This window comes from Lactuca virosa, chromosome 3 (assembly GCF_052849685.1).
Source record: "Lactuca virosa cultivar CGN04683 chromosome 3, Lactuca_virosa_CGN04683_v6, whole genome shotgun sequence".
NCBI classification, from domain to species: domain Eukaryota; kingdom Viridiplantae; phylum Streptophyta; class Magnoliopsida; order Asterales; family Asteraceae; genus Lactuca; species Lactuca virosa.
The window spans coordinates 1,856,177-1,871,315 of NC_136428.1; positions in this window are offsets into that span (position 1 = coordinate 1,856,177).

Here is a 15,139-nt window from a genome sequence, read left to right on the forward strand (position 1 = left end):
GAGGGGTTTCTTTTGAAAAATCTCCCTCTTGGCACGTTCTGCCACCCTTGTGCATAGTAGGGAACGTATGCGTGATTTGGACAGTTTCGGGCAATGTGTCCAGGTGTTCCACAGTGAAAACATGTCTTTTTCTTCACTGGGAAGTTGTTTCTTCCTGCCCCTGGTGGCGTACCCTTGCCTTGTCTCTGATTATTACCACAAGCACACTTGCAGCAAGTCGGCTGTTTCACTTGATTTGGTGGCCTGTACTTCTCAACATCAGGTTTGTTAGGAGTAACTGAGTTAGAAGCAACATATTCAAAGTTCAAGGAGTCATTGGATTGTTCAATAGTTTTCTCGTTGTTCTCATCTTCTGCTACTTTACCTGCACATGAAGTAGAAGCATTAGAATCGTTCATCTCAACACCCTCAGTTGCCTGTTCAGCCTTAAGTGAAGCTGAAGCAGGGGGTTGGCCATACTTAAGGTGTGCTTCATTTTCAATTTCTTCCTTAGTCAGAGGGGTGAAAGTGTAGTGATCATTGAAAGGAGGTGGAACATCATGATACCCTAGACCCTTGTTTTGATTATCTTTAAATGTTAATTGTTTTTCTATCATGTACACAACTACCTCACTTGACACATCAAACTTCTTAAAGTTGAATTCAGCATATTTGGCTTTTAATGCATCAAGTTTGGCAGTCACAGCCTCAAAATCTTTCTTAAGATATTTATAATGGACACACTTGTCACTGTACTCTGCCTGTAATTTCCTAAAGTCCTTAGTGTTGGCCTCTAGTTATTCTTTCAATGGTTTCTGGCCTTTCCTAAGTTGATATCCTTCGTATTTTAGGTGCTCGACTTCCCTTTTTAGCAAATCATTATGTTCACGAAGAAATTTAATCATAGCTTCACAAGATGGATGCAGAATCCCAATCAAACAGATGATGCCATATCTAATGAAGAAGAAGTAGAAGAAGAAGATGATGAATCTTGTATGATTTGATTAGAATGTAGATCCAAATACAAGATTCACACACAACTTACACACACTTAAGGTCCTCTATTCTCTCTCTTGGCTGTCTCTCACAACCTTACTCACACATGCACTCCTCACCCTATATATATGAGACATCGGCCGTGAACAGGTTCACGGCCGTAAACCTGTTCACGGCCGTAAACACATATACAGCCGTAAACACCAAGTTATTTACGGTCCTAGACATAAAAATACATTTTCCTAGAAAAGTAAAGTATAAACCATATATTTGACCCAACACCTAAGCAAAGAAATTAGGGTTTCCACCATAAAACCCTAATAGCCTCAACTATAAATAAACCCCTTAGCATGTGGAATTCGGCTCCATGTCATCTTTGAGTTGCCCTAGTCGATTTCACCTCTCTCCTAAGTCATCCTCCTTGCATTGAGTGTTTGTGACTCCATTAGAGGTGCAACACTTGGGGCACTAGGCTTTCAGAAGTCAAGATCAAGAAGGATTAAACTTGTTATTGCAACATAACAAGAGAGGTAAAGATTCTAACCCTAATCATATGTGATTTTCGAAATATGTATGCTAGTCATAGGGTTATTGCTTTGGTATTCATAGTTGTATGTTCAAATTAGAAAACCTAGATCCAAAGCAATTAGGGTTGCATGTACACCATAGGAATGATGTTATGCTCAAAACCCAAAAAACAGTATACCACGAAATCATACACACCCTCTAGAAGAGTAATAATCGGAGCCTCGAATAACCGATGTCTCAAGGTCTCAAATGTCGCATGTTGATCAGGCCTGCAGCAAAAAGTAATCGTCTTCTTTGTCAACCTGGATAATGGAGCTGCGATCCTGGAGAAATTCTCGATGAACCTCCGGTAATATCCTGCTAAACCCAAGAAGCTCCAAATCTCAGATGGAGACTTCGGAACTTCCCACCGCATCACGGCCTCAATTTTGGCCGGATCAACTAATATCCCTTCTCATTGACAAGGTGCCCCAAAAACTGCTCCTCGTGCAACCAGAACTCGAACTTAGAGAAGTTGGCATAAAGCCTCTCCCTCCTCAGAGTCTCTGTTAGGCGTGTCAAACCCAACAAATAATAGGGGTACAACAGACTCCAAATACACTGCTTTAATAGGGGTACAACAGACTCCAAATACACTGCTTTAATGCACTAAAAAGGTAGTACAAGGCAAGCAAGGTCGAACCATAGAGACACGGGATAAAAGTCTATACCTCTTTGCGCAAGGTACTTTGTTCACAAAGGGGAATTTGTTTGCAAAAGTCAAGTAATGAAAATAGCAATCAACTTTGAAACATGCAGAAAATGAAATAGATTTGTAAACAAGTTGTAAAAGTGGTTCCAATTCTAGTTCTCAATGTTGTCATTTAACCTAATTATGACTTGATGTAATTTGTGATTACTATTCTAAGTTGGTACTGAAAGATATTAACACGCTCTAATACCTCTCGCTTGCCAAATTATCTAACCAAAACACGCTCTTTGACTAGACCTAGCTTTACTAATTCAACATAAACACGCTCTTAGATTGTATTGAAAAATTGCATTAAGTTTTGTACAAGCTTCCCAACAATGTTCATTCTTCTCATACGCTCGGAAGTGTGAAAACATGTGATAAATGTTCTACAATAAGAAAATCTATTGTTTGTTACCAACCATTAACTTTATAGAACGATTAGGTGCCCTAAAAGTTAATTAACTACACAAAAATTCAATTCATGAAAGTGGCCAATCAAACACAAATCAAATTTAAGGATTCTAGTTTAAACAAGAACATAATCACTAGAATAGAATCACAAATCAAACATCAAATCATATGCTTCAAGTCAAGCAATCAACATTTTTTGAACAAGAACTAGAAACTAGGGTTTCTTAGCCACACATGACTAGAACAAGATCACAAGAATAAAAGATGGAAATAATGTGCAATTACAACTTACAAATACTAGAAATAATGTTTCCAAATGATTACTGATCAATCCCTTGCAATAACCTTCGAAATCCCCTCTCAAAATGTGCTCTGATATGTTCTGTGTGTCTCAAAATGGCCCTCAACCCGTAATATGAAAGATAGGAAAAACTGCCAAAAGTTGGTTTTTGGGTAGAACACGGCCCGTGTTAAAATAGGCTAAACTGACACGGCCCGTGTTCAGCAGCCAACATGGCTCGTGTTGATTTGCACTAAACTGACATGGCCCGTGTTCAGCATGGTCAACAGCTCCCATTTTGGTCAACACGACACGTGTTGATTTTGCAGTGTAAATCCAACACGGCCCGTGTACCCCTCTGACTCCGAGTCCAAACTTGATTTTTCCAACTTTTTCGTTCTTCGCCCGATCATCCTGAAATCTTCACCAATGCTTCCCGGCACCTCCCAAAGCGCATTCCGAGCTCCAGTTTACCTGAAAAAGATATGAAAGTGTGCAAATAAGGTTGTTCTAGAGACTAACATGAATATGATGAAATGAAAGAAAAAGGAAGAACAATTATGCTAAATAGATGCATGAAATGGGACTAAAAGGTGTGCAAAAAGTTGCACAAATTGCACCTAACAGTCTCCATAACCTCTCGCAGATGAATCTGATGTTTCTCCTTGGTCTTAGAATACACCAAAATACCATTAAGAAATACAATGACAGACCGATCCAACATCGATCTACACACGCAGTTCATGTGATCCATGAACGTGGTTGGGTCATTGGTGAGCCTAAAAGGCATCACTACAAACTCGTAATGTCCATAATGAGTCCTGAAAGCAGTCTTCTGAACATCCTAATATCTAACTCTCATCTGATGATAGCCCGAACGCAAATCGATCTTGGAGAACCAAGACACACCCTGTAACTAGTCGAATAAATCATCAATCCTCATAAGCGAATAATGGGTCTTCACCGTTAGCTTGTTCAGCTCCCGATAATCGATGCACATCCTTTGGAACCTGTACTTCTTCTTCACCAAAAAAAATCGGTGATCCCCAATACGAACTACTCTGTCTGATGAACCCCCTGTCTAACTACTCCTAGAACTGTGTAGACAACTCATGCATCTCTGGCGGTGCCAACCGATAAGGTGGCTTGGCTATCCGAACCGCACCTCGCATCAAATCAATACGGAATTCCACCTGCCTCTCCGGAGGAAATCCAGGAAAGTCCTCCAGAAATAAATCTAAATACTCTCAGACAACCAGAACATCCTTAACCGTCCTCTTTCTCTCCATACCAGTGTCCAATACATAAGCCACAAAACCTGAACATCCCTACTGAAGGTATCACCTAGCTCTTGCAGTTGAACAAAGAGTCGGTCCGTGTTGAGCACCCTCGCCCTAAATAACCAGTTCTCCCCCACTTGGGTTCTCACCCGAACTAACTGGTGCCCGCAATCGATCATCGTCTCATTAGGCTCAACCAGTCCATCCCCATAATGACCTTGCTCTCACGCAAAGGAATGGGAACCAAATCGATCAGATATCTCTCTCAGAATAAATCAAGAGTACAAACCTAGTGAAATCTCGATACACTCACTAAACGATCATCGACTATCTCCACCTATACGGATAATCCAGCTCCCTAGAAGCATCATCAAATCTCTTGTTGAGTGTAAGAGATACAAACGATCAGGTAGCAGCCGAATCAAAAAGAACCAGAGCAGGAAATATGTTTACTAAGTACGTCCCTAAATATTACAACATGGAACATATGCATAAACAATAATGAAACTGCATAAATAAATGGAAATACATACTTGTAACCACATCAGGATTCACAATCGCCTCCTCGACCGTCAGCTGAAAATCCCTGCTCTTTACTACATGGGCTGCCTGCTTGCCCTCCCGTCCATCAGAGATCCTCAACTTCACCAGAATGAGTGTTGTAATCGCTCCTCCAGTCAAAATCAATAAATCATCCTTATTATGGCCCCTCTTATTGCAATGAAAGCAGATCATACCTGAAACATGGGTGGTGGTGGTGGTGGCAGTGCAATCCCTGCCTAAGTGCCCTGTCTTGTCGCACTTATAGCAGCTCAAACCACGCGCCCTACAAACTCTTTCATGCATCTTGTCGCACTTGCCACATCAGCCCCAGCCCTGATGGCCCCTCAATCTAGACTCAAAAACCTTGGGTTTCTTTTCCGAACCCCCAGTCGTCTGCACCTGCTCTGCCTTCCTCTTTCTGATGTGCTCCAAATCGATTTCCCACTCCCGGGCCTTGGATATCATGTCCTCCAGTGTCGGACAGGCTGAAAAGCTAACAAACTCCCTGATATTTGATCCTAGCATGTCATAGTACCGAGTCTTCCTCATATCCTCGTCTGCAACATACTGTGCTACCAATAAATCTCTCTATCGGAACTTAGCGGTGATCTGCGCCATGGACTTAGTCGTCTGTGGCATATCCAAGAACTCTCTCGCCAGCTGTTTCACCTCAACGATCGGTGCAAACTCCGCTCAAAAATGGATCACAAAATCCAACCAGGTCATGCCCTCAATGGTGGGGCTCCCAGAGCATAACCAACCACCTCCCACCAATCTAGAGTTCGCTCCCTCAAACAGCCTACAGCGAACCTCACCTTTGACCCCTCCATGCAGAAGCTAGTCATCTGAGTACTCTCCATGTATGTTATCCATCATATGTAAGAAATGGGGTGCTTCACCCCAAAGAACTTCGGTGCCCCACATCCCCTAAAATCCTTGAAGGAGAGTGTGCGGGCGTCATACCGCCCAGTATATAGCTCTGCTCTAATGACTCGGAAACACTCCTCCATCAACTTGATGATGCCCTCCTTGATCGATCCGAACATCACCGGGGACGCATCAATGATACCTCTCATAATCTCAGATGCAATGAACTCGCGTAGCCCCTCGTCAATCGGCTCGGTGCCCGTGCCCGTGTCCGTGTCCGTGCCTGAACCCGATCCAGATCTTAAACCTCCTGCTCCACCACTTGTCATCACCATGCTGAAACACAATACATAAATAATCAATACACACACAAAGAGGTTCGCACTCCTAAAGTATCTCAAAATCTTCAAGGCCTTCCTTTTCTTGGGTATAGATCTTGTGCTTTTAGTAGTACGGGCTCAATACTACCTTCCACACATATCTATAACTTCCTCAAGGACGGTCTCAAATCCTCCAAGTCGCTTCCCTACTATCAATTACCTCACTCGTAATAAAAAGGCCTACATGCTAAAACATTTTCTAAGCTTCTTTAGGGTTCCTTTCCCGCCACTCTCTATCAGCACCTACAGAAGAGACTCCCTCCAATACCTTCTAACTACCTTACAAATATAATTACATGTTATCGGAACCAGATAATTTTTGACTGCTAGGTCCCACTCTACAACAGTTGGACTCAAATAAGAGATGCACAATAGGGTTGAACCTAACCTTTGAAAACTATCTAATCCTCACAACATATAATTTAGCATATTCACTTAATAGTTAGTTGGCACCAGTGGAGACCCTAGAAGCACAAAGCAAGCAGCATTCGAGCATTGAGTTCTAAACCATAGCACTACCTAATCAGGCCACTCTATCTGATCTTTCTGAAATCTATACTAGCATGCAGTCCTAAAGGTTCGTACAACTGGCATATAAGGAATCTCTCCTAGCATCCTACCATGCAATTACGAGCAGATCCTTAGCCCCAATATAGCATGTTATACACATATGCATATACTGAAACTATAAACATGTATGGGTATTTTGGGAAATACTTATCGAACCCCATTTCTTTATAGAATTTATTTATGAAAAATCCATTTTCTTTTTTAAAAGATTACCAATTCCTCGGTTTGAGTTCAGACACACCCGAGAGTGTGCCCAAATCCCTCAGACCAAGGCTCTGATACCAACTTGTAACGTACTAAAAATTACGAAGTAAAATTTTCATTTTAAAAACTAATAGAAACATCATTCATTCATTTCAAAAACCCATCGCAATGTGATAATGTATAAAATAGTTATCAGAGTACAAATCAGGTCATAAAATGCGGAATGCTAGTGGATCACCCCCTTCGGTCTCTTTCAACTGGTATTGGGTCTGTTTCACCCCTTTCACTCTCTTTCAATCGGTATTGGGTCTATTTGACCCCCTTGGGTCTTTTTCAACCGGTACTGGGTCTTTTTCACCCTTATATATAAGCATACAATCATATCAGTAAGAGTCATGATGACAACAAGCACATATAGGCATATCAGTAAATGTCACAAGGACAACTATCATCCTACAAACATAATCCAATGGTTCGGCATTGGTGCCTTCAACCCAAAAGTATAGTGAAGAGACTCACCTCAATCGATCAATAAACATATCCTTCTCTCTCTCTCTCTCTCTCTCTCGGGTTGCTGAAGCTGAAGGCTCTCCTACTGAACATAACCAAACCAACCCTAATTAGGAAACAAGAAAATCTCCTAATTTTTCGGTCCCAAAACTAAATTAAGCTCTTAATTGGGCAAAATACCATTTTTCCCTTTCGAGTCCTCGACCCTCCACAGTTGACCAAAAGTCAACTGGTCAAATAGTGTTACTGATTCGAACATCTTCTAGTCATAGACTTCGTCCTAATTTCTTAACTAGGTGTACTAACTATCAATCCATAAATCCTTAAACGCTTAGATTATCAACTACAACATCCAGGTTTGAGCGTGCGTCGGTCGGACCATAATAAAACTTAGTTGCGCATTCTAGGTCTAGTTGTGGGTCGGCCGCAGTACTAACTAAACCTAGGATTCGTTTTTAACCTAAAATCTTAAGTTGTGATTTGAATGGATAATATTTTTGATACGAGGGTGTATTTATAAGAGTTTACACAACTCTTTATCTGATTAATGTTTGGTTGGGGTATTTTATTTAGTCCTATATTTGTGTACTTTTAAACTACAAGGATCGGCCAGTCAGGAAAAGTTGAAGGGCAGGATCATTTTGGCATATAGCTGTTCTGAAATCCAGCAACCCTATCGACAAGTTCTTCCAGTCTAGACACCTCACCAAGAGTAGTTTATCCGTATAGTGATTATTAATAATATTTTTATTAGGTTTGACTAATTCATAGTTTTTATGCCCTGGGCTATAGTCGAATTTCCTAAGGAATTACTAGTTCGCTATAACCTGAGGCTCTGATATCAATCTGTCACACACTGTCCAGCCGTTAGCGGAAACACCGGGCAGTGTGACGTAGGGATAATTGGATCTCGACAACAGGTAAAATCAGAAACAAAGGTATATTTTAACAATTTATTTATTATTGATTCTAGAAGGATTACATTGATTTTGAGACATACATAAACTCCTAAAACAAACGATACTAAACTTCAACAGCTCCATTGCAGACCTCCTTCTTACTAGTGAGACACTCCTCCACACTCATCTTCCTGAGAATACATGTATTTTGAAAATCAACATAATGTTGGTGAGTGCATGAGTTTTTATTTTTGAATCTTTTTAAGAATCCTTTTCTTTGAGAAAACATTTCTTAATTATTAACCTAGCTTTCTATCTTTTTAGGATATCTAACGATCCTAACGTATTTTAATTAGGATATCTTTAATTAATCCTAATTTACTATCTTTTTCAGATATCTAACGATCCTAACATTCTTTAATTAGGATATCTTTTATTAATCCTAATTTACTATCTTTTTAGGATATCTAACGATCCTAACGTATTTTAATTAGGATATCTTTTATTAATCCTAATTTACTATATTTTTAGGATATTTAACGATCCTAACGTATTTTAGTTACCATTCCAGGCGTCCCTAATGGTAATTTAAACTCTAAGGCATTTTTTAATGTATTATCATGTGCCCCTATAATCTACGCTATGACCGTTAATGTACCCCAAATCACAACGCTTCATCAGACGTCGAATAGTAACTTTTATGAAAGATATCCTGTCGGGATTGTAGCTAGCAATCGCAGGTGGGGTTGTCATGGCCCCGTATAGATCTATACATAACTTCCTAGCTCTCGCAAGACTAACGACTATAGGTATTGGGGATATGCCGAATTTAATCAAGGCTTTTGGATGAATAACCAACTCACCAACGCATTAACCCTAGGCTTTTATCCATTATTTTTTAGTCTTTTATCTTACCATAATTACCCTTATGCATATATATATATACATATATATATATATATATATATATATATATATATATATATATATATATATATATATATATACATATATACACACACACACACACATCACACTATCTTTGTATATACCTCTTCCGGGTATATATCATCAAATGATTTTTGTATATATATATATATATATATATATATATATATATATATATATATATATATATATATATATATATATGATAATTGTATTTATGATCTCATAATTATCTGATATATGTAAATCATCATTATATACCCTAATCATGGTTATTTTAACAGGATATTTGGGCAGAGTAATAACTAAGTACTGTGCATATCCTAAATCTTGTCTAGCATAACTCCTAGGTACTAAGGTTTCCTAGGGATTTGGTCATTATAACATCTAGGTAACACCTACTCTTAGATTATTGGGCATTATAACCTCTAGACATAAGATCGTAGCTTAAAACTAGGCATAGTATCTACAATTATAACCTTGAAGCCCAAAACCTTTACTCGATCCATTTACGGCCCGCTATCCCGATAATAGGAACATCCGAAAACTAGGTGTTACAATTCATCGAGTTCTATGACAATGAGAAATGAATAATGATAATCAAACATCGAATGTTTAATTAAACTCAAAAGCACAAGTAACCAGAGACTAATCGAATTTGTAACACACGGTTCCTGGTACGTATTTAAATTCAAGTAACATCATGTTTTGCTCTGGGACTCGACGGGTTGGAGGCCCAACTCGTCGAGTAGACTCGACTTTTGATCGGGGGGTTAAGTGACCTACTCGACGAGTCAGGAGACCGACTCGGCTAGTAGGACTGTTTGAATGAAACCCTAATATTTGGGTTTGCACCCTATTTAAACAACTTATAACGCCCAAACCCATCCTCCATTGTCCCTCCCAACCCAAAGAAAACCCTAACTCGAACCCTAAGCCTCTATTGAGTGTTCTTGAACTTGTTGGTGCATTTTTCTGTGTTTTGAAGTTGGAAAAGAGGAAGGAAGCTTGGGAGTTCAAGTGGAAGCAAGAAGATCCAGAGGTTTTGCCACATTCTCAGTCAATTCAAGGTAAAAAGATGGAACCTTGACCATCTATCTCTTAGATTTTGATTTGGGGCTATTTTCTACCCTTCTTCTGAGTTTAGTGAAGCTATAATCGGATTTTGTGTGTGTGCTTGGAGTGGCACTTCAGATCTGGAACCATTGGAGGTCCTTATGGCATAAAGGTGCCAACTTTGTTGCCATAAGCACCCCATGCATCTTGTAGACTTCTCTTTATGGTATTTGGAGTCAAAAACCCCATGCATGAATGCCAAGATTGGAACTTAACGTGTGAAATGGACCTTAGGAGGTCAGATTTATGGTTTTGATGCATTAAGACCCACTATAATCGACTGTATAGTTTTGGTCATGGGGGTACTTGATGAGTCCCTTGGGTGACTCGGTGAGTCGGGTCGCATTTTTCCCCCAATGCCTTCTGGAAGTGGTTTTTGGTTGAATGGAGGGAACACTCAGCCTGTTAGGGGTTTTGTTGGGCTTGAAGATCAAAGGACTCGACGAGTTCAAGGATGAACTCGGCGAGTTCAAGTCAATGTTCCAACCACATAAAGGTGGACTCGACGTGTTCGAGGAGAACTCGGCGAGTCATAGACTAAACACATTCATACAGATGAAGATGGACTCGACGAGTTCAAGGATGAACTCGACGAGTCAGTTGAAGAAGGTCCCGATGTTGGTTGAGGTAGGACTCATCGAGCTCTTTCTAGACTCGACGAGTAGGGACGAGGTTGTAGTTTTCCGTGGACATGGGGACTCGACGAGTTGGCGGACCAACTCGGCGAGTCGAGTCAACTGGGTGTTGACTTTGACCAAAGTTGACTTTGACTAGCATTTGACTTTGGCTTTGACCTGGACTTAATATGACTCTTGTAAGGGAGGGTTGTGAGTATGAATTAGTAATTGAGAAAGGTTTGTTGTGTAGGGATTGAGGAGTTGAGACGAGTGGAATTCCGTACCGAGGACTGTGCAAACACTACACGACATCGAGGTGAGTTACCTTCCAGTAGCAGTTGGGTCAACGGCCACAATGTCGGCCCACTAGTAGGAGTTGTTGATAGATGATTGTCTTTGTGATAATTTTCTAGGTATGCTTCTATCTGATGTGTTTTATGTGCTAGCATGAAATGTTGTATGTGTTAGTGGTAGTAGGAGGGGAGTAGCCCCGAGTTCGTTCGTTAGAACCGAAGGGTAGGTCGGCACCCCAGATATGCCTGACAGTATGTTTATGCTATGTTTGTATGGTAGTAGTAGGGGTGAAATAGTCCCCGTAACCAGTTGTGATAAATCGGAGGGTAGGTCAGCACCCCAGAACGGCTTGACATGGGTAGGTCAGCACCCCACAACTACTTGACATGGGTAGGTCAGCACCCCAGAACTGCTTGACATGGGTAGGTCAGCACCCCAGAACTGCTTGACATGGGTAGGTCAGCGCCCCAGAACTGCTTGACATGGGTAGGTCGGGCACCCCAGAATCGCCCGACATTATGTATGTTCTTGGTATGTGGTATGATGGGGGGACTCACTAAGATTTGTGCTTACGATTTTCAGTTTTGGTTTCAGGTTCCTCTTCGTCGAATGGGAAGGAGCCGGCACGGTAGCAGCACATCGCACACACCTGATTTCCGCATTTTGAGATCTATGGGATTTGTACTATGACATTATTACTACTTTCTGTTATGATTTTTGAGACAAGTGGTTATGGTTGATGACTTGAAATGATGTTGATGTTGTTTTTCAGTAAATGGTTTTATAAGTATTATATTTAAAAACGAAATTTTTGGTCATGATTTTTGGGATGTTACAAGTTGGTATCAGAGCCTTGGTTTGAGGGATTCAGACACACCTTCGGGGGTGTCTGGACTCAAATCGAGGGTTTGAAGGATTTTTACAAGAAAATCATTTTTCTAAAATCTAAAATGAAAAGGTTTTAAGAAAGAACAAGGTGTGTGATGCGTGCGACCGGCCGAGCTCAAGTAAGTTTTCCCCAAAATACCCATACGTGTTATGATATGATGTGATATGGTTATGAGAATCGTATGCTAGATTAGGGCTAAGGATCCAGGATGATGCCTTATATTCTTGTTGCCCTTGTATGAGAACTGCATGCTAGATTAGGGCTAAGGATCTAGGAAGATGCCTTATGTCCCTGCTATATGTGCCTATTGAATTATATGCTAGAGATGATTAATCAGTAATATGATGGCCTGAATAGGATCTGCTTAGTATGGTTACTCAATGCCCGAATGCTTCTTGCTTTGTGCTTTTAGGAGTTCTAGTTATCTTTAGCTAACTAGTAAACGAATACGTTAAGTTACATATTGCGAGGACGAAATAATTTCAGAAGTTTAGGTCTAGCCCTGTTGCGCAGCTCTTGTTTGAGTCCAACCGTTGTAGGATAGGACCTCTCATTCGAAGAATTATCTGGTCTTAGTAATATGTAATGGTATTCGCAAGCTAGTTAGGTAAAGGTAGCATGGATTCCTTATGCAGCTGATGGCGGAGAGTAGGTCGGAGAGTTACCCTAGGGTAATCCTATGATAAGAATAGTGCAGAGAGCAGTAGTAGTAGAAAGGACTTGGTAAAGTCAAGGCAATCCTTGAGGAAAGTACGGATAGATGTGGAAGGTAGTATGGGCCTGTACTACTGAAAGCAGAGGATCCGTACTTGATTCAAGGAGGGCCAAGATCGAACCAGGAAACTTGTAGTATGTGAGACCTCTCGAGGTTATGTATGACCCTGACAATTGTGTGTTCTGTTTCAGAATGGTGATGATTACGCGACATGGAGGAGGAGGAGGTTCAGGGTCAGGATCAGGCTCAGGATTAGGTTCAGAATCAGGTGTCGAGCCAGTCGATGAGGGACTATGTGAGTTCATTGCTTCTGAGATCACTAGAGGCATCCTTGATTCGACCCGGGTGATTTTCGGGTCGATCAAGGAAGGGATCATTAAGCTGATGGAGGATTGCCTCAGGGCGTTTAGTAGTGACTGGGCGGCTAGCCAGCCAGGGTCGCACACATTGTCCTTTAAGGACTTCAGGGGGAGTGGTGCACCAGATTTCCATGGGGAAAAGGACCCCATCGCGGCCAGGAGATGGATTGCAGACATCGAGTCTGCACAGTTGACGAGCTTCTTCCCTGAGGGGTCGAAGGTTCGATATGTTACAGGTTGTTTGAGGGACAAGGCTAGGGATTGGTGGGAGTCATTTGGTGATTCCTTGGGAGCCTCAGTCGTTGAGGCTATGACCTGGTCAGACTTTGTGACCAGGTTTAGGGATGAGTTCGCGCCGGCTGTGGAGCTTTAGCAGCTGGCCAGGGAGTTTCTGGACATGAGACAGACTAAAGAGACAGTGGCGGAGATTACAGCCAAGTTCCGGGAGAGGGCCTTATTGGTGCCTCAGTATGCGGGGGATGAAGAGATGTGGAAGACCCGCTATCATGACATGTTGAGAGCGGACATTCGGGAGCACTTCAGCTACTCAGCATGCCCGACCCTAGATTCCATGATTGCCAGGGCGAGGGAGAAGGAGATAGACTTGGAGCACATCAGGAAGAGGAAGGCAGAGGAAGACAGGTTACTGGGGTTTCGGGGAAGAAGCCCAAGGGATTCGACTCTAGGTCGAAGGGCCATCCGGGCCAGAGTCGCTGCAGGAAATGCGGCAGGCCGCATGAGGGAGCTTGTAGACTGGGATCATCGGGCTGCTATAAGTGCGGCAATACTGGGCACTTTGGTAGGGATTGTACTACCCTTTCCCCCACCTCTCAGACATCAGACCTGATTTGCTTTCATTGCAATCAGAAGGGCCATAAAAAGGCCAACTGCCCGAGATTGAAAGCAGCAGCGCCAGTGACGGCGCCAGCTCCAGCGACCCTACAGCTCACAGATGGCAAGCAGGGCAAGTCAGAGGCTCCAGTGGTGAGGAGCCGAGCCTTCCAGTTGACTACCGAGGAGGCACACACCGCACCCGATGTGGTGACGGAATTGTTCCATGTGAACGGCATTCCAGTTCAAGTGTTGTTCGATTTGGGTGCTACCCGATCATTTGTCTCTCTTGCACTTAGCAAGAAGTTTCCTGAGTCTTCGGGCATGTTGGATTGCCCACTAGAGGTCGAGATTGCTGACAACCGATCAGTTCGAGCATCAGAGGTTTACAGAGATTGTGTTTTGAGGTTGTTCGAGGAGCGCTACTTGGTAGACTTGGTTCCCATACCTTTGCGTGGGAACAAGGTCATCATCGGTATGGACTGGTTGAGCCCTAGTGGGGCTGTGATTCACTACGCATAAAAGTTGGTACGTGTGAGGACCCCAATTGGGGAAGAGCTGGTGATTCAGGAAGAGAAGCCACAGCGAGGACCAGCTTTATGTTCAGCAGTGAGGGTTAGGCGCTACCTTCAGCAGGGTTGCGTCGGATATGTCGCCTACGTCGTGGATACCCGGGAGGAGGGTAAGGCAACTGTGAGTGATGTACCGGTGGTGCGAGAGTACCCGGATGTATTTCCATAGGAGTTTCCTGGAATACCTCCGGAGAGACAGGTGGAGTTTAGGATCGACCTGGTCCCTGGTGCGGCCCCGATAGCCAAGGCGTCGTATCAGTTGGCTCCTCCCGAGATGCAGGAGTTGTCTACACAACTACAGGAGATGTTAGACAAGGGATTTATCAGACCAAGCAGTTCACCCTGGGGAGCCCCGATTCTGTTCGTGAAGAAGAAGGACGGGTCGCATCGGATGTATATAGATTACCGGGAGCTGAACAATTAACGGTGAAGAACCGTTACCCACTCCCGAGGATTGATGACCTCTTTGACCAGCTACAGGGAGCATCTTGGTTCTCCAAGATAGATTTACATTCAGGCTACCATCACATGAGGGTCAGAGACGAGGATGTACAGAAGACTGTGTTTCAGACTCGCTATGGCCACTACGAGTTCGTGGTGATGCCCTTCGGGCTCACC